Raw genomic sequence first — 20,317 nt, forward strand, 5'->3', positions numbered from 1 at the left:
TCATAGGAAACTTCAGAGAATTCCTTTATGAAGTGGTGCTTTCAGCCTATAGTTCCTGTCTTTCTTGGGGTGGAGCATGAGGAAGTCACTATTATCCTTTCATCCTTGCTTGGTGAATGAGAACACTCTCTGTTTTAAGATGTAAGCCCCAAGGATCCTCTGTCCCTGTCCATATGAGCATTTGGAGGAGACAGAGCTGGGCACATTATTGGTTGGTGAGGATAGGAATGCCGGGAGGAAAGTTTGGCTGATCACGTGGGTTGGCAAATATATGTCACTGTCTTAGGAGAAACAAAAAATTCTACATACCAAGGCAGACATCTTATCTACTCATCACCTTTTACACATCTATCCTCAAACTGGATCCCAGGTTGGAGGCATATTAGGGCTGATTCACAGACTCTCTTTATTTCTACCTGAAGATTATGTTTCTGAGTCACTCACCCAACATTTACCTAAGGCTGCTAACAGTGAATTTGGACCTTCTCTGCATTCCATCAGGACCCTAGCTTGGTTTGTTTTTCAAAGCCCTTAATTCTAACTCCTTTCCCAGATCTTTCCTTATTTCAGACAGATTTTAAAGAAACAAAGCATCTCTCTGATTTATCACATGAATTCAGACCTTTCTTTCAGATAATTATGATTCCAGCCTGTGATCTCGTAAGTCCATTGACAACTATTTCATCAGCACAAAACTTCTACTTCATCTGTAAGCATATGCTGTCTTAAACCCCAAACCTCTTTGTGTACATTTCTTCATATTTTCTCTATGATGTTAAATACTTAATATATTTGGTAAAAAGAGAACTATTGATTGTTACTATGTCATTGCTCCATTAACTTATTTTGTCATATTATGAATACTTTTTGATTACCTGTTTAGAATATCACCTTCTGTTTCCAAGTAATCCATCTCCAAGATCCTGTGACTAGAATGGCCAAAAATGCAGGGCAGGGAGGGACAAAAGAAGGGTATGGAATTAACAGATAGAAACTACTACAGTTTTTAGGGAAAAAAAGGAAAGAAAAACCTCATCTGTGGCCATTCTGGGATCAACAGAAGTTTGAATACTTTCTTTTCACATTAGATTTCTTTTCTTTTCTTATTGGTTTATTGAACACTTGTTGAGCTCCACAAAGAGCCAACTCCTGGGCCAGGAACTTAGGAAGTGAAACTGAGTCCTGGCCTTAGAAGTTCATAGTCAGGTGGGGCAGACATACAATGGACAGATGTAGCATGGTAACTGCAGAATTGCAAAGAACTAGGAGGCAGTGATTAGTTTTCTTTACCTCCCCCCGCCCCTGCCCCCAATCCTTGGGGAGGTTAGGGAAGAATTAACCAAAGTGGTGGTAGCTTCAGTAAGTCTTTAAGCATAAGTATATTTTTTCCAGGCAAAAAAGGTGAGAAGAGGGCACTCCAGAGAGGGAAGAACTTGTAGAGAAGCCCCAGAGCATGAACAAGTGCAGTATACTTCTGAAAATGCAATAGTGCCGAATTGCTGGGAAGTGACATATACAGGGGCCTGTCTGGAGATGATGCCAAAGAGGAGAAGGCCAGATTTTCAGGGCCTGGTGTATCATGCCAAGAAATTTGTACTTTTATCTTGCAAGTCTGTGATGAGTATCCCATAAGGCACAAGTTCCATCTGATTTTACCTAACCCAACGATTCAGTTTGAGGTTGAAAGATGAAAAAGCTACCCTCCAAAAATATCCAGGTATTAGCTTTCTATGGATAAACTGCAGCTTCCATCTTTCCCAGTGACAGTCTTCTGTTCAGTTAAGTAGGTAATCCACTTTTGGAAGAATATACAGTGCATACATGGGCTTTGGTAAAACTAGTTTCAGTTTTAGTGGAAAAAAAATTCAGCCCATAAATATTTTTATCTTTTCTGCATTAGGTGAAAGGGATCCTTTTAAATGGTTTTCAGCAGGGAAGAGACACACTGAGATTTGGATTTTAGAAAGATCATTCCAGAGGTGGTATAGACAAGGAAGGTCTCTGGCAAGATATATTTTACTGCTCTGGAGGTTTAATTTAAGCAAATCTTTTCTAAGCATCTTATGGCCAGATAGGATGAAAGAGAAATAAAACAAATCCTCACTCTACTGGTGGGAATGCAATATGAACAAAATTGTGTGGTCTCTCTCTTGTTCCTTCTCTCTGAAACACAGAAGCAAGGAAAAGAAAGGCAAAGAAAACCACAAAGAACCTTTCCATATAATTGCATAAAACCCTGATGTCACTTGAATTATTATATTCTACATGATTCTCAACTGATTATACCATTACAGACCACAGAAGAAGCATTAGGAAATTCCATAGTGGTACTGAATTTTGCCTACATATATTTAGCTTAATGCACTCTTCTTTCACCTTGTAGAATACTTTATCATATTTTATCATAATTTTAAAGACTGTCATTGTCACATTTAAGAACAATAGATCACTGAGTCTGAGAAGTCTTCCTTGTACTTTTTTCATGAGTCACTTTGGGAAGGTGGTGGGAAAGAAAGAATTTGAAAGAAATTGAGACAAGTAATTAAATGCTTTTGATAACCAAGGTTCTGTGTCATAGGAATCTTTAGTCAACATTTTGGAAATGTCTAATTTCAATAGAATTACATTGGAACCAATGTAAAATTTTCTATTGAGATCATTATAATAATTTATCCAAATGCTTTGCATAAATCAGTCTTCTTTCCTGGACTGTAAGCTCTATGAAGCTAGGATTCACATCTCTTTCTGCTTATAGCTGAATACATGATATGTGGCATGGAACATGGACTCTAGCAGAAACTCAGTAAATGTCAATTTTGTGAATAAATAATGCCTGGATGGATGCAGTATTGATCTTACCACTGAAAGGTTAAAGACAATGATGAGATTAAAAAAAGGAAAAGCTAAAATCTGATGTGGGGTAAGTGTAGCTTTCCAGGTTTCCAATACAGTTTTTTGAAGAGACTGTCTTGTCTTTGTATTCTTGCCTTCCTTGTCATAGATTAATCGACCATGTAAAAATGGGCTTATTTCTAGGCTCTGTATTCTGTTCTGTTCATCTATGTGTCAGCTTTTGTACCAGTATCATACAGTTTTGAATACTGTAGCTTTGTCATATAGTTTGAAACCATGGTGTGTGATACCTATAGCTTCCTCAGATAATGTCTCTTCCTATTCAGGATTGCTTTGACTATTTGGATCTTTTGTATTATTTGTTCTAGTTCTGTGAAAAATGATATGGTTATTTTGATAGGGATGGCATTGAATTCAAAGATTGCTTTGGGTACTATCAGTTCAGTTCAGTTCAGTTGCTCAATTGTGTCCGACTCTTTGAGACCCCATGAACTGCAGCACGCCAGGCCTCCCTGTCAATGACCAACTCCTGGAGTCCACTCAAACCCATGTCCATTGAATTGGTGATGCCATCCAACCACCTCATCTTCTGTTGTCCCCTTCTCCTCCTGCCCCCAATCCCTCCCAGGATCAGAGTCTTTTCCAATGAGTCAGCTCTTCACATCAGGTGGCCAAAGTATTGGAATTTCAGCTTCAACATCAGTCCTTCCAATGAACACCCAGGACTGATTTCCTTTAGGAAGGACTGGTTGGATTTCCTTGCAGTCCAAGGGACGCTCAAGAGTTCCCCAACACCACAGTTCCAAAGCATCAATTCTTCGGCGCTCAGCTTTCTTCACAGTCCAACTCTCACATCCATACATGACCACTGGAAAAACCATAGCCTTGACTAGATGGGCCTTTGTTGACAAAGTAATGTCTCTGCTTTTTAATATGCTGTCTACGTTGGTCATGGACAGGGAGGCCTGGCATGCTGTGATTTGTGGGGTCACAAAGAGTTGGACTGAGTGACTGAACTGAACTGACTGACTGAGGTTGGTCATAACTTTCCTTCCAAGGAGTAAGCATCTTTTAATTTCATGCCTGCAATCACAATCTGCAGTGATTTTGGAGCCCCCAAAAATAAAGTCAGCCACTGTTACCACTGTTTCCCCATCTATTTCCCATGAAGTGATGGGACCAGATGACATGATCTTAGTTTTCTGAATGTTGAGCTTTAAGCCAACTTTTTCACTCTCCTCTTTCACTTTCATCAAGAGGCTCTTTAGTTCTTCTTTACTTTCTGCCATAAGGGTGATGTCATCTGCATATCTGAGGTGATTGATATTTCTCCTGGCAATCTTGATTCCAGCTTGTGCTTCATCCAGCCCAGCATTTCTCATGATGTACTCTGCACAGAAGTTAAATAAGCAGGGTGACAATATATAGCCTTGACGTACTCTTTTTCCTATTTGGAACCAGTCTGTTTTTCCATGTCCAGTTCTAACTGTTGCTTCCTGATCTGTATACAGGTTTCTCAAGAGGCAGGTCAGGTGGTCTGGTATTCCCATCTCTTTCAGAATTTTCCTCAGTTTGTTGTGATCCACACAGTCAAAGGCTTTGGCACAGTCAATAAAGCAGAAATAGATATTTTTCTGGAACTCTCTTGCTTTTTTGATGATCCAGCGGATGTTGGCAATTTGATCTCTGGTTCCTCTGCCTTTTCTAAAACCAGCTTGAACATCTGGAAGTTCATGGTTCACGTATTGCTGAAGCCTGGCTTGGAGAATTTCAAGCATCAGTTTACTAGCATGTGAGATGAGTGGAATTGTGCGGTAGTTTGAGCATTTTTTGGCATTGCCTTTCTTTGGGATTGGAATGAAAACTGACCTTTTCCAGTCCTGTGGCCACTGCTGAGTGTTCCAAATTAGCTGGCATATTGAGTGCAGCACTTTCACAGCATCATCTTTCAGGATTTGAAATAGCTCAACTGGGATTCCATCACATCCACTAGCTTTGTTCATAGTGATGCTTCCTAAGGCCCACTTGACTTCACATTCCAGGATGTCTGGCTCTAGGTGAGTGATCACACCATCATGATTATCTGGGTCCTGAAGATCTTTTTTGGGTACTATGGTACTGTTTAAATAATATTAATTTAATTTAATTTTAATAATTTAAATTCTTACAATCTATAAGCATGTTTATTTCCACTTGTTTCTTCAGTTTCTCTCATCAGTGTCTTATACTTTTCAAAGTACAGATCTTTCACCTCCTTGGTCAAATTTATGCATAAGTATTCTTTTGATGCATTTGTACATGGGATTGTTTCCTAAATTTCTCTTTCCCATAGTTCGTTATTAATGTATAGAAATGTAACCTATTTATGCATGCTGATTTTGTATCCTGCTACTCCCCTGAATTCATTCATTAGTTCTAATATTTTTTTTTTGGTGCAGTTTATAGTGTTTTCTATATACAGTATCATGTAATCTGAAAATAATGTCAGCTTTCCTTCTTCCTTTACAATTTGGATGTCTTTTATTTCTTTTCCTTATCTGAATGCTATAGTCAAACTTCCAATACTGTGTTGAATAAAAGTGGCAAGAGTGGGCATTCTTGTCTTGTTCCTGATCTTAGAGGAAAACTTATACCTTTCACCATTGAATATGATGTTAGCTGTGAGACTGTCATTTATGACTGTTATTATACTGAGGGGCTTCATTGGTGGCTCAGATGGTAAAGAATCTGCCTGCTATGCAGGAGACCCAGGTTCAACCCCTGGGTCAGGAAGATCCCCTGGATAAGGGAATGGCAACACTCTCCAGTACTCTTGCCTTGAGAATTCCACGGACAGAGGCTGCAGTCCATGGGGCTGAAGAGTTGGAGATGACTGAGAGACTAACACTTTCATGTTCCCTCTATGCCACTCGGTGAACGTTAAATTTTGTCAGATTTTTTTTCTGCATCTATTGAGATGACCATATAATATGGTCATCATTTTTTCTTAACATGGTGTATCACATTGATTTTTTTGCAAATACTGAACCATTCTTGCACGTTTGGGATAAAACCCACTAGATCATAATGTATAACCCTTCTAATGTCTTGTTGAATTCAGTTTGCTAAAATTTTGTTGAGATTTTTGCATCTATGTTCATCAAGGATATTGATCTGTTATTTTTGTTTTGTTTTTGTAGTGTCTTTGTCTGGTTTTGGTATTAGAGAAATGCCAACCTTGTAAAATGAGTCTGGAGTTGTTTCATTATCTTCAGTTTTTTGTAGTAATTTGAGAAGGATAGATATTGACTTTTCATTGAATGTTTAGTAAATTTCACCTGTGAAGCCATCAGGAAAAGGACATTTGATTAATGTGATTTAAAAAAATTTTTTGATTCAGATTTCATCACTAGTAACTAATTTGTTTAGATTTTCTATTTCTTGCTGACTTTCTTGGAACATTGTATATTTCTAGGAATTTATGTGTTTCTTTCATGTGAGCAGTTGAGTTCGGAGCCTCCCTAGGCTGCCATCTTGGTCCTCTCTTTAATTTGAAACTTTGCAGATCATTTACTGACTTTTACTTAATAAATAGACATTCCTAAAATCATATACTATCATTTCATGCGTATGTTTTTTGTATAGCTGAAATAATATCATTATTCCTATTTGACAAATTTTGGCCCCCTCAGTGATTATGCTGGAATTTATTTAATAATTACATCGTAATGGACAGTTCAATTTCTTTCTTACCATTTAAAACAATGTTTCAGTGAACAAGTAGGATCTGTCAAATGCAGATCTTGAAGCATATATTGGAGGGCAGATAGTTTCCTTGAAGGTGATTGTTTCTCAGAAGAGGGGAGGAAGTCTATATGTATTGCTTCCATAGCAGATCATTGCTCCAGACAATTGTAACTCGATTTCACTACAACCTTCTGGGGAATGGTGCACAATATGTCTTTGAGAAGTCCTATGGCACCCCACTCCAGTACTCTTGCCTGGAAAATCCCATGGAGGAGGGAGCCTGGAAGGCTGCAATCCATGGGGTCGCTAAGGGTTGGACACGACTGAGCGACTTCACTTTCACTTTTCACTTTCATGCATTGGAGAAGGAAATGGCAACCCACTCCAGTGTTCTTGCCTGGAGAATCCCAGGGATGGGGGAGCCTGGTGGGCTGCCGTCTATGGGGTCGCACAGAGTCGGACATGACTGAAGCGACTTAGCAGCATTGAAGGATTAACAAACAGGTATGAATCCATCAACTTGAGCTTGTCATTGGCTGTGGGCTGCTCCCAGATGTATTAACTCCACAGCACTTCTGACCGAGTGTCCTGTGAATGGGCTGAACACGTCCCTGCATTCATGTTTCTAGAAAGTTCCCCATCAGGTGCTCACAGGAGGAAGCTGTCAGCATGAAGGCATGCTGGTTGCTGAAAGAATATGGGCAGGGTATTGAGAATATCTGCTACGATGTTCCTGTGCATGCTTTCTTGTAAGTTTGTGTCTGTATCTTAGTAAGTATTTTAGGGGAAATTTTTGAAATTATTCTTTTAATACTTTTATCTGGACCATGTGTTTTGACTGGACGTATTTTCTTGTGGCAAACTCTTTTGCAAGGCAATCCTCTTACTCACCTGCTGCCTTGTTCAGTTCTATGCAGAACTGTTTCTATTCCTTTGAGCTTTCTCCCCTGCTGAGTCAGCCATTTACTTTGATTGTCTTGAAACACTCTGGACCTCCTGATAAACAATCCAACTCTGTACCCTTCTCCCAGGGGAAGTTTACTGCTCCTATAGTTGGGTTTCAAATGAATAGAGTCAAAGAATGCAGTCACTACTTAAGTGACTCTGGAGCTGAATGCAACCTGTGTGTCCAAGAAACTGTCTTTTTTTAGTATGACTAAACAGACTGTAATTTTTTCTGGTGCTCCAGTGGTGAATTAATGATTTATCCATAGCCCCTACAGCTTCGTTTTGAAAAGGGTATTAGATTTCCTCTAGTCCAGGGACTCATAAATGAACTTTTTGGCTAACTCAAAATCATGGCTAGTAGTTATACAGGCATGTGCCTTCCTATATAGTCTCAGTATCACCGGGGAGTTTATTTGAGGTTCACATCCTAAGGCTCTCCCTCCTCCACACCTACCAGCTCAGACTCTCCTGGATTGGGACTCAGCAGTCTGTTTTAAAAAGCCCTTCAGGAGATTTTGATAACCACTAAAATTTTAAAATAACAGTTGTAGCTGTTTGTAGTTCACATTAGTCCAAGTATTTATGGCCAATTAATTTTTATAAAATAAAATTTCTTTTTTTTTGAGGAAAATAGCAAATTTCTTCCCATTTTAACAACTTCTTTTTTTCTTTAATAACATATCACTAATGAAGATTCCAGTGCCTTTAATCTGTGCATATTTATGGACTATGCAACTGTGAGGGCAATGCTATTTTGAAAATCATATCAAGACAATTCTTTTGTTTTGCCCAGCACGTCAAGGATTATTGTAACCACAAAAATTAATTATCTTATGGTTATATCTTTTCAATTATTTTAATCAAATGATGTGATTATATTTTTCAAATATCATGACTAGTAATTATAGAGGCATGTACCTCACTGTAAAGAAATCTGTAATCCAAAACTCCGAAACTTTTATACCAGTCCCTTTCCCCAGCATTGTATGTGATTGTTGACATTCACAATAGTCTCCCTGTTGAGGTTCTTCTACATAAAAACATATTTATTGCTTGTCAAATGATTTGCTTAAAAAATAATACAAAGTAACTTATTTGGTTTACCAGAATTCAATTATGTGCATTCCAAGAGTTTATACACAGATTAAAGTGAAAGAGTACGGCATATATGCCTTTGAGCTTGTCTGCAAACATTCTTATGATGATGATTTCATGAATTTTTGCTCTGTCCTCATGAAAGATACATTTTTTTTGGTCCTTCATTTTCCTAATATGAATAGATAGGAATAACTCGAATGTAGAAAGGCTCAGGAAATTAACCTAGGTTGAAAAGGTTTGAAATCAAACACTTTGCCATTACATAATGTATTCATTGGAAAAAAAATATTTATTGAGTGTCTACTATATTAGGTATTGTGCTGGGTGCTGGGGCTGTGTGAGGAAAGAGGACCGAGTGAGCTTCCAGTCCAAGATGGGCAAAATCCATGCTCTTTAGTGCATTCCCGGCTACACACCAATGTTTTTCCAAGTTCTTGCAATGGTGGAACCCACTGATTCAAACTGTATCTTATCGAGAAGTTCAATATCTAGAAAATAATGTTTGAGTTATTCTGGAGAAAGGGAATACAGAGCACCCCATGAACCCTAATCTCCCAGTGTAGCTCTTGATATTCCATGGAATATGGTTTGAATACTGTTGACCTAGCATGGAGGTGGCAAACATATTTCACAGAAAGGTTTTGCTGGACATGGCCATCATAGTAAAAAAAAAAAAACTCAAATTATTTGCCAATATTTACAAAATGAAGAAAGATCTAGGGTTCTGGATTTTCTGAAAAAATTGGCAGATCTGGCCACAATGAACTTTCATTTTCCCACATTTGGCTACAATTCACCATGGACTCCATCACTCCCCGTTTAATGACTACTGTTTTCTTGCCCTAATTTATACCAGGTGCCTTGAGCTTGTAGGGTATTCTGTTTATAACCTCAACTTCCGATCTGAGAATTTAATCAATGTAAAATAGTCACAATTGAGATCAGAATAATCCTTTACATTTATCTAACTCACAGGATTATATTCCTATGCATAGCAAATATTGCTTTCAATTTTGATTAATGGAAGCAGAATTTTATATATAATTAAATGCAGCAATGTCTATAGTGTACATTATATGTGTGTGCATACTCATTTAACCCTCACTTCACATCTCTTGTAAGAGATAATTTTTCTCCTGCTCTACAGATAAGAAATACAGAAAACTATACTGTGATTTTAGTTCCTAAAACTTCACATGTACATTAATTTCCACTTCAATCACAATTTATATTGTGCTGTTCTGAGTTTATATGTTAACAAAAGGAGAGTGGAGTATTATGTGTGAAAACAGTATTTTTTGTTTCACTGTTTGCTATGTGACTCTGCCTCTGCTTGCTTAAATAGGGAAAGGTGGTAATCTTGGAGGGAAAAAGAAACTGTTAAAATTGTCTTCTCTGTAATTTCTCATTTCCGTTCCTTTTAAATTCACCTAGTTCCTCTGAATCTCTTACAGTTTTTCTATTTGGGATGAGAGAAGAATTGTTTTAAAGAATTGATTGGAAGATTAACTTGCTAAAAGAATTTCCTTCCAAAGTACAGCCTATCCAGATAGAATAGGCAATATTATTCATTTTATAAGAAATTAGTCACAAAATTTTAATTTTTGGTGATGTATGCATTTGATGAAATACTTATTTTAATGTATGTTTTGGAGAAAAATGATTAAAAGATTAGCCCACCTAAAACACATAAGCATTTATTATATTTTAGAAACTAAACACATTTCCCTTAATAGGTATCAGACTTTTTCAAAGTAGATTGATTTTACTTTTGCTTCTGTGGAAGAAGCCAAATTCTTCACATGAAAAATAAAAATGCAAGTTCATTATTCATAGAATTTTCTATGAGATCTTTTCCTCTGGAATCTAAAAGTAATGCTGGAGTTTTGCTTTTTTTTTTCTCCCTGAATCCTAAAAGAGGCTGGTGCTACTTGTAGGATTCAAACTTTTTTTTCTCTTCTTGTTTTCTTTCTTCTTGGGCCATTCTATACAGGATGCTTGCTGCTTGCCAGAATCAAAACCTGCCTAAATTGCTGCTGATGGCATTCATTTCAAAGTAAACTATTTCTAAGGGATTCATACGGACATTTTTCAAGGAAAACTCATTCCTGTTTTCTGACCTGAATCCCTTTCCCATTATTCCAGCCACTCCTTCCACTGAGGTAAAAAAGTGAGAAAATTCATAGCCCTCAGCATTAGGATTCTACCCTTTGAAGATCCACATTTGGTACCATGGATGACAAACATGTCATATCCTTTGATTTGGATGGGAATTGTTTCTATCAGTTTGTTCATTTATTCATTCATTTAGTTACTGTCTACTCCAAGATCTCAAAGAATTATGTACTTCATCCTCCTAGCATTTATGATAATTCCGTTTTTTACCTTTATTTTTGGTTCTTTAATTAGTATCTTGCTCTTATTCCCTGAACTGTAAACTTAATGACACTAGAGACTTTTGTACTTTTATTGCTGACCATTGGAAACCTAAAGTCCATCAAGGTGCCTGTTGAATATCTACTGAGTGAATACACGGGGTTTTCCAGGAGGCACAGTGGTAAAGAATGCCTGCCAATGAAGGAAAACGTAGGAGACATAGGTTTGAGATCCCCTGGAGAAGGGAATGACCACCCACTCCAGTATTCTTGCCTGAGGAGTCCCATGGGCAGAGGAGTCTGGCAGTCTACAATCCGTGGGGTTGCAGAGTTGTACACGACTGAGCAACTGAGCATGCACACATGTTGACTATATGGATGAGCACATTCTTTGTCCCCCATTTGCTGGCCCTTTGTTTTGCTCTGAACTTTCTACAATGACCTGGGAGGCCCTGTATAACTCAGCCCTGGTCATCTCCCTGACTTCTAGTCTTACTACCTATTTTCACCTTTGCACACTTCAGCATTGAGCTATGCTTTATTATGGTTAAAAGGCATATATATTTTCTTCTTGGATGTTGTATGGTTTCATATTGATATATTGATATTCATATTGATAGCTAAATAAAAAGAGAGGGAGAATAAGTCTGGTGTTTAAGAAAGGTCATGGGCTTTCGGAATTGCATCAGAATTCAAACCATAGACCAGCCAGTTAGTAGTTGTTGGACCTTGGGCCCATTTAAAAGCTTTCTGAATCTCATTTCCCAGTCTCTAAAATGGGGCTACTGTTGTTGCAGAAATGTTATGAGGATTAGACATAAAATGACAAAATGCCTGACATATAGAAGTTATTTGAGATAGTAATAATGATCATCATATGCAGCACAATTACACTACTCAGCTGCTGTTGTGTAACAAATATCCACATAATCTCAGAGCATAAAATATTAGCATTTTTTTTCCTTCAAGTCTCTGTGGAGTAACTGGGGGTACCTTTGATTTATCTTAGCTAACCCACTTATACAACTGGAAGTCAGCTGATATTGGCTGGGAAGCTCAGAGATGTGAAACCAATCTGCTCCTATAAATTATGTTTCACAAGGGCACAAGAGAGGGGAGTGATAACACAGGTGATTTGTATGTATTATTATGATTTATTTATCACATAGCTACTAGATGATCTCTTAAATTGTTTTTAGCTATCTAATCATTCATTTTATTATTTTCTCAAGTTTTATTCCATTTTGAAAACATGCCAGAATTCTCAAAGGGCAACATTCTTATGGCGAGACACCTTGTATTCTAGAGAAAATTTCATTCATAAGTGACTATGAGCTGTAAATAATCTGAAGTGTTCTAGTGATATTGTCATAAATTACTTAGTAAAGTTTGGGGAATTAGCGTAGTTACATGTTTTAATTAACTTGCCCCATTGGCAGCATATTTTCCCTAATAGGTTTACAGTTCCTCTTAGACTTACAGTAAATCCTTCATTTTTCCCTTATCTCCATTATTTGTGTAAGCCATATTCCCATCGAGGATATTTGCTTTTGCAACCACAAATGTTGGATGGGATACAGTTATTTTAGCAGTAGTTTTCAGTATTTGAAACAAATCCGTATTTTTATTTAATTTCTCTACGACTTGAAAAATTGAAATACGGGTCTAGATGAAAATTTTTTATATTGTTTCCTATAATGATAAGGTTATGTTTAGTGACTAATTGCAGAGTATAAAATAATTCATCTTGGACGATATGGCTAAGTAGACTTTTGGAAGTTGTAGCTTCCTTAATCTCAGAATTTACTTAATTCAACTTTTTTAAAAACATTTTTTTTCATGATTAGGAACAGTTATTGAGTTTGCAATCATACACTTTCAACTTTTTAAGCAATTTATTAGTCATAAGTAAGCCTTCTAGAAATAAATCAACAAAATTGACCAATTTAGGGTCTAATTATCTTATTGTTAAGATCAATGTTGAATAGATTGATTTTTTGATAATAGTAAATATTGACTAACTGCTTGCTATGTTCAAGCATCATGATGAATGTGGTCTGTGGCTTATCTCATTTAATTCACACAATACTGTATATGGTAGTTACACCAGGTGAATTTATAAATAAACCAAAATCCAAGGAGATTGTGTAACTTAGCTGGTTAGACAGCCAACAAGTAGCAGAGCTAGGAACTACTGTAGGTAGACTGATTCCAAATCCTGGGTTGTGAAACATGATAAGGTAAAACCTGCTGATATGAATTATCCTTAGTAAGTAATATCATACACAGAATGTTGATTTTTAAAAGAAAAGTGCAAGTAAAAGTGCACCAGATGTATCATAGTTTGTTAGACATAAAATGTAAGTGCTGTACTTAACAATTAGGGGATAGCTTTTGTTTCATTAGTCATTCTAGTGTAATATCTATGAAAAACTGTTTTAATATTTAGAAGAGTTTTATCTCCTTAATATATCCATCTTCATGATGGTAAGCAAGCTGTGGGTTTGCCCACATTAGTTTCATAATGTACTTAGAACAGTTTTCCTCTCCTTCAGATAATTCTAGGGTGTGATATGAGGTACTGTCACATTTTTCAACATAGGAAACTCCTGTAGAGATTCAAAGTGATCCTTTTCAGATAGCAGCATAAATTCATCTGAGTCCCTGAACTCAGGTATGAAACAATTCTGAAACAATCTTCCAATTGAAATAAAACATACAGACAATATGAGAAAAGTAAATAAATTCAAGACAGAGCTCATCACAAAGGATTAAACTTTACCCCAAAGAGAAGTTTATATGAGTAGCAGTTTCTTTTAATGAGAACTGAAAGCCCTCATCTTTGGAATAAACTAGGAATTCATAGATTCTGTTCTTTCTTTTGGAATGCCATGTAACTTCATTGGATTCAAACTGCAGTAAGAGAAATGTTCCTTTCTGCCTGTAACAGGCATCTGAGTTGTTATAGCAATATGGTTACAAAGAGTAGAAGCTCACTTAAGTTAAGTAATGGAGGATAGGAATATATTAGAAAAATTTATAGATGAGGAACCAAGGAACAAAGCAACCAGGCTTCAGGAAGATACCACCTCTTAACTTCTTGGATGAGTCTAGATATGTGATAGAAATCTAAGCTTCTAACTATATCACTCTACTACAAGAGAAAGTAAAAATGTTAGTTGCTCCGTTGTGTCTGACTCTGCAGCTCTATGGACTGTAGCCTGCCAGGCTCCTCTGCCCATGGAATTCTCCAGGCAAGAATACTAGAGTGGGTAGCCATTTCCTTCTCCAGGGGATCTTCCCAGCCCAGGAACAGGCACACAATTACTGTAAGAACCTGAGAAGTTTAAACTGAGAAGTTTAAGTAAATGAATCAAGTTGGCCAAGTATTTTGACAGATGATTCTGAGAGCTGTGGTAGCTATTTTATGACCAAGAGGCAGAAGCTAAGGTAAATGCAGAGGAATCAACCTGATATCATGGAATCGTTAAGGTAACCAACTCTACAAGGTCCTGTTTCCGTTCTTCCTGCTTCATGAAATATAACTGCTGTTAGTTGAGTACTCTGTTGCTGCCAAGTGGAAGCATTCTGAGACTCTAAAAATCGTTAATACTAAATAATACAACAGTTTTGATCATATGAATGTATTGGGCAGGACAAATACAATCAGAGTTCATGGACCTTGGAAATAGTTTTAAGGCAGGCCTGTCATGTATAGTTGGCCAGATTTTTCACTGTACAAGTGTAAGGAGCACCAATCACACAGTCTAAAATGTACAGCATGTGTTGGTCCTGTCTGGATTCCTTATTTTCTCTGAGACCATTCACTTTCTTAGAAATCTGCTTTTAATAGCACATGGGCTATTAAAAGAAAATAATCCCCAAATCTTTGCCTGTAATGCCTGAGGTAAGGGCAAGTCAGGCGTGTCAATAAAGAAGGACTTTTCCCCTTGGGGAGCAGCTCTTAGCCACTAGGCAGGATGCATGCATGACAGACAGCGTGATTTCAATGATTCTTATTATATGAGGATTGTGAGCTGTGTATAAAGAATTATGGTTGTGGTGTATCCTTCAAATGTGTGATCTTTAATCCCTAATAAAAAAGAGAATGATAGTCTGTTTTCCACACTGAAGAGAAATAGATGTGTGATTTGGGTATGTGGGCACACATGGATTCTGAATCTCCACAGAGTTTCATAGCTACTCTAAGGCCTGGTAACTCTTGATTGTTTACTTGGAGCTTAAGGGAATATTCTGGGTCATGGCCAATAATGGAGCACAAGCAAAGCAGTGTATAGATGTTACTTTCTAAGGCTCAGGAGAGGAAAATTTGCCTCTGTCCCTCTCTCTTGGGTGCTGGCAGGGAAATGGACTATCCCTCCTAGATAGGGAGGGTAAAAGCAGAAAGAAAGCTTCGTGTGTGTGTGTGTGTGTGTGTGTGTGTGAGGTGTGTGTGTTTTTCTCTGAAAGGACTTTTATCCCTCCCAAAACAAACTCTGAGACAGTGTTGATAGCTATCTATTTTTCCTGCAGAGTAGAGAAAGGAGAATAGGAATATCCAGAATGCCTCTATAAATGACTATTACTTGGGAATGGTTTGGTTAAGAGTGGACTCTGAAGCCAGATGGCCAGGTTCAAATCCTCACACCACCAATTACCAGCTGTGTGACTTTGGGCTAGATACAAAGGGCTTTAGTTTTCTACCTGTAAAAGTGGCAGAAATTGAAATACCCTCAGACATAGAATTTGAGATAAGAATTCAAGTATAGGTAGTTTATTTGGGAAATGTTTCTGGGAAACATAGGTTGGGAATTGGGCAAGTGAAAGAGGGAAGGGAGAAAGCCAACAGAAGACGTGTTTTCAAAACCAGTTACCACAGTGGGAAACAGGGAACTTGGGGAATGAGTATAGAAGAGACCTCAATATATTCCACAACAGGGGCCAAGACTCTGAAGAATTTATGGCTAAGCTGTTGAAGGTCGCTTCTGTGTTATTTATTGTCTGGTGCCTCCCACTTGTCCCATGCTTGAGCCAAATATATTCCCAAAGCAAGGGAAGAAAAGCCCTCACTGTGTAGCTGTGACTGCTGGGGAAATACGAGCAAGACACCAACAGGATCTGCTGTCACACGGCATGATGCCTCATTGGGTTATTCGGAGGATTAAATGAGTTTCCACAGATGGCTCCCAAGAGGAGTGCCTGGATCATAATAAGCCCCAGCCCTGTGCTGCTGCCATTCCCGTTTGATCCATAGAGCCCTGTGGGTCAGAGCCTGGCTGTCACTGGGCTAGGGTCAAGTTCTCTTTATACTACTTACCATTGGAGGGACTAGCTTCTTAGCCTCTAAAGCAGGGATAGGCATCAACAGATCTTTTGTGTAGAAGGCCAGGAGAGAATGGATACATGTATGGTTATATATGTATGTAACCATGTATCTATGTAATAGATATATGTATGGTTGAGTCCCTTCACTGTCCACCTGAAACTATCATGTGTTTGCATGCTAAGTCGCTAAAGTGGTGTCTGACTCTTTGCAATGCTATGGACTGTAGCCCATCAAGCTCCTCCATCCATGGGATTCTCCAGGTAAGAATACTGGAGTAGGTTGCCATGCTCTCTTCCAGGGGATCTTCCTGACCTAGGGATCAAAACCTCCTCTCTTAGGTCTCTTGTATTGGCAGGTGAATTCTTTACCACTAGCGCCACCAGGGAAGCCCCCAAACTATCACAATATTGTTAATTAGCTATACCCCAATACAAAATAAAAAGCTAAAAAAAAATCTTTTAAAAAAGGCCAAATGGTAATACTTTTCATCTTTGTGAGCCCTACAGTCTCTGTCTTGACTATTCAACTTGCTTTCCCAGAGTAAAACTAGCCTCATACAAAATGTAAATGAATGTGTGTGGCTGTGTTCCAATAAAAAATTGCTTGCTAAACCAGGTGGTGGGCTAGATTTGACTCTTGGACCATTGTTTGGCCCATAAGCCAGTTTATCTTTTCTACAACTATCTAATGTGAAATAAAAAATAGTGTTTACTTCGCAGGAGACAGTAGAGCATGGACTGTGAAATTAGAATCTGTGTTGGCCTGCCAAGTTTTGGATCCCAGTGGTTATATTTTGTACTTTGATAATTTTACGGAAAACATTTATTCTCTGTAAATCTCAGTGTTCTCATCTATAAAATGGGAAAAGTAAGAGTACTGCCCCATAGGGTTGCTGTGAGGATTAAATGGATTATTCCGTGTCCCATACTTAGCATAGTGACACATAATCAGAACTCAGTGTTTCCAACACACTCATTTTGATTTCTATCACTCCTCTGCTTTTTCATTGGAAGAATCTATTGAAACTCTACTTGGGCGAAAAGATAACAAGATAGTTCTTGGATCCTTGCTGAGATTCAGATCTGGCACAAAGATTTACCAGTTAAATTTGAGCAACCCATTAAACTGCATGGACTTAGGTCAGTGGTTCTTAACTAGGGCTGACTTTACAATGTCTTGATGGTAAAGAATCTGCTGCAATGCAGGAGACCTGGGTTTGATCCCCGGGTGGGGAAGATCCCCTGGAGAAGGGAATGGCTACCCACTCCAGTATTCTTGCCTGGAGAATCCCATGGACAGAGGAGCCTGGAGGGTTACAGTCCATAGGGTTGCAGAGTCAGACACGACTGAGCGACTAACTTCCTTCTTAATTGGAGTGAGGAAACTACTGGTGTTTGCAGAGCCACCATGCTGCTAAAAATCTCTCAATGTACAGGATACTTCTGTGCAGCAAAAGCTGATGTGGCCCAAAATACCACTCGTGCTGAGGTCAAGAAACCCTGGTTTAGATAGAATATGTCCCTTCTCAACTTTTACCCTCTAACATTTGGCAATATGTCTATCATAACTTTTCACATGAGTTTTAAGTCATCATCATGATTTGTCTGGTTCACAGGTTTCCAAAAGATGCATGGAAATATTTTGTCAAGATAAATAGATTGAGGTGTAAAGTATTATATTTTTGAATGATATTATCATTTAAAAAATACTCTAGATGCCTGGTTGACAAAACCACATACTTTATTTTCTGCTAAAACAATTTTAACTGTTGAGGAATCTTTTTGACAATATGAATGATGTTCTTTACATTCCATATCTTTCTATCAATCGAGGACAGTTTGAGATGATAGAAGACAGCCTCTCAAATCTGTCATCTTTGTTGTGATGTAAAGAAACCTTTCTCTATAAATTACCAAGGTATCTGGCAATGGGAAGTGTGCAGGCTATTATTTATACCTGTTTAACTCTCAATATTATGACAGTATGATTTTTGAAAAGGACTATCTCAATTCAAAATGCTTTCTGTTCTGAATTTCACCACATTGGAGTGATTGTTAATAGCTCTTCACTGTCAAGAAATCACCATGACCTCTTCTTTCTCTTATTTTTAAGTGTTGATATATATTCTCAACCTGACAGATGAATTTGTTAGAGAATTTTTATTAAAAAAAAAAAAACCAGCTCTAAATAGGCCAACTCCAACCAAACATCCCTTCTGAGTGACAGTCTCTTTTCTTTTGGTGCTCAATTTTCATTTAAATCTCTGCAGATTTCCATGACTACTCTGGGTCTTCAAACGGGCTTACAGTGTTCTTGCATCCTCCCCTAATCCCTGTGGAACATTTGCGCTACTCGAAGAAAGGCATCCTACTCAGAGAAAATACCCCATGAATGAAGTGAAGTGAAGTGAAGTCGCTCAGTCGTGTCCAACTCTTTGCGACCCCATGGACTGTAGCCTATCAGGCTCCTCTGTCCATGAGATTCTCCAGGCAAGAATACTGGAGTGGGTTGCCACTTCCTTCTTCAGAGGATCTTCCCGACCCAAGTATCAAACCCGGGTCTCCTGCATTGGAGGCAGACACTTTAACCTCTGAGCCACTCAGAGAAAATACCCCATGAATATACCCCATGAAAATTCCCCATGAATCAGTACACAGAGCCTTGACTGAGAACTCTTGAATACTGCACAATTTGTATAATTTTACAGGGTACTCCTGAAAGTTGTATTGTAGCTATGCTTGTATCCTGACTTTCTCTCTTGTTGGGACATCAGCATTTATTTGTTCATTTATTTATTTTGCCAATAAATATTCACTAAGTTCCTTCTGTGTGCCTGGCATAACAGTAACACAAAGTCCCTCATCTGGTTGACTTTTAAATCTTGGGGCTGGTGCACTGGGATGACCCAGAGGGATGGGATGGGGAGGGAGGTGGGAGGGGGGTTCAGGATGGGGAACACATGTACACCCATGGTGGATTCGTGTCAATGTATGGCAAAACCAATACAATATTGTAAAGTAATTAGCCCCCAATTAAAATAAATAAATTTACATTAAAAAAGGATAATTAAAAAAAAAGATAAAACCATGACTCACACAAATGCAAAATGAACACATGCCAAAGATTTTGACTGTTAATGGGGAACCAATAATATGGTTCAAATAAGAATTGGATTTATAGAGATTTATCATTTCTATTGGACAATATGCATTTACCTTGCCACCAGCAAGAGAGAAAAGATTTATTTCAGCAGCATCATCTAAAACTTAACTTTTACTTCTCACAATTGCAAAACAGATTAGTGAAAAACAATCAAAGATGTGCACTCCATGTTAATCAGTTTATTTCTGAGGGATCCGTTGACATCCTTTAGCATTCTGCAGCAGTCTTTCTTGATTCATTTTAAAGTCTTCACAACTTCTGTTAATACTAGAACAGTGTTCAAATAAGGAGTCATTTCAGGTAATGGTGAGTGTTCAGTTCAGTTCAGTGCTCAGTCGTGTCCGACTCTTTGCAACCCCATGAATCGCAGCATGCCAGGCCTCCCTGTCCATCACCAACTCCCGGGGTTCACTCAGACTCACGTCCATCGAATCCGTGATGCTGTCCAGCCATCTCATCCTCTGTCGTCCTCTTCTCCTCCTGCCCCCAATCCCTCCCAGCATCAGAGTCTTGAGTGTACTGAGAAACAAATCAGTGTGCTATGGAAGTAGGTGGTTGGGTGAGGATGGGACAGTTTTTAGAGGGCAGAACCAAGAGGATGTAAGGAATTGGTTAACTGGGTAAAGTAATACTCCCAACATTACCTATTTAAATTTTAACAGCCGTGATAACTTATTATACAAGTGGAAAATGTTGATATTTATGGCATCAGTGTAGGCTACTAGCTGAGTCCATTGGTAGTTTTTTCACTAGAAATAAAAACAAAATTGGATGTATTGACAAGTCTTCTCCATGTCTTTTTATTACCCCTTCTGAAACCAGATGTCCA

Source organism: Oryx dammah, unplaced genomic scaffold, assembly GCF_014754425.2.
Source record: "Oryx dammah isolate SB20612 unplaced genomic scaffold, SCBI_Odam_1.1 HiC_scaffold_9, whole genome shotgun sequence".
NCBI classification, from domain to species: Eukaryota; Metazoa; Chordata; class Mammalia; order Artiodactyla; family Bovidae; genus Oryx; species Oryx dammah.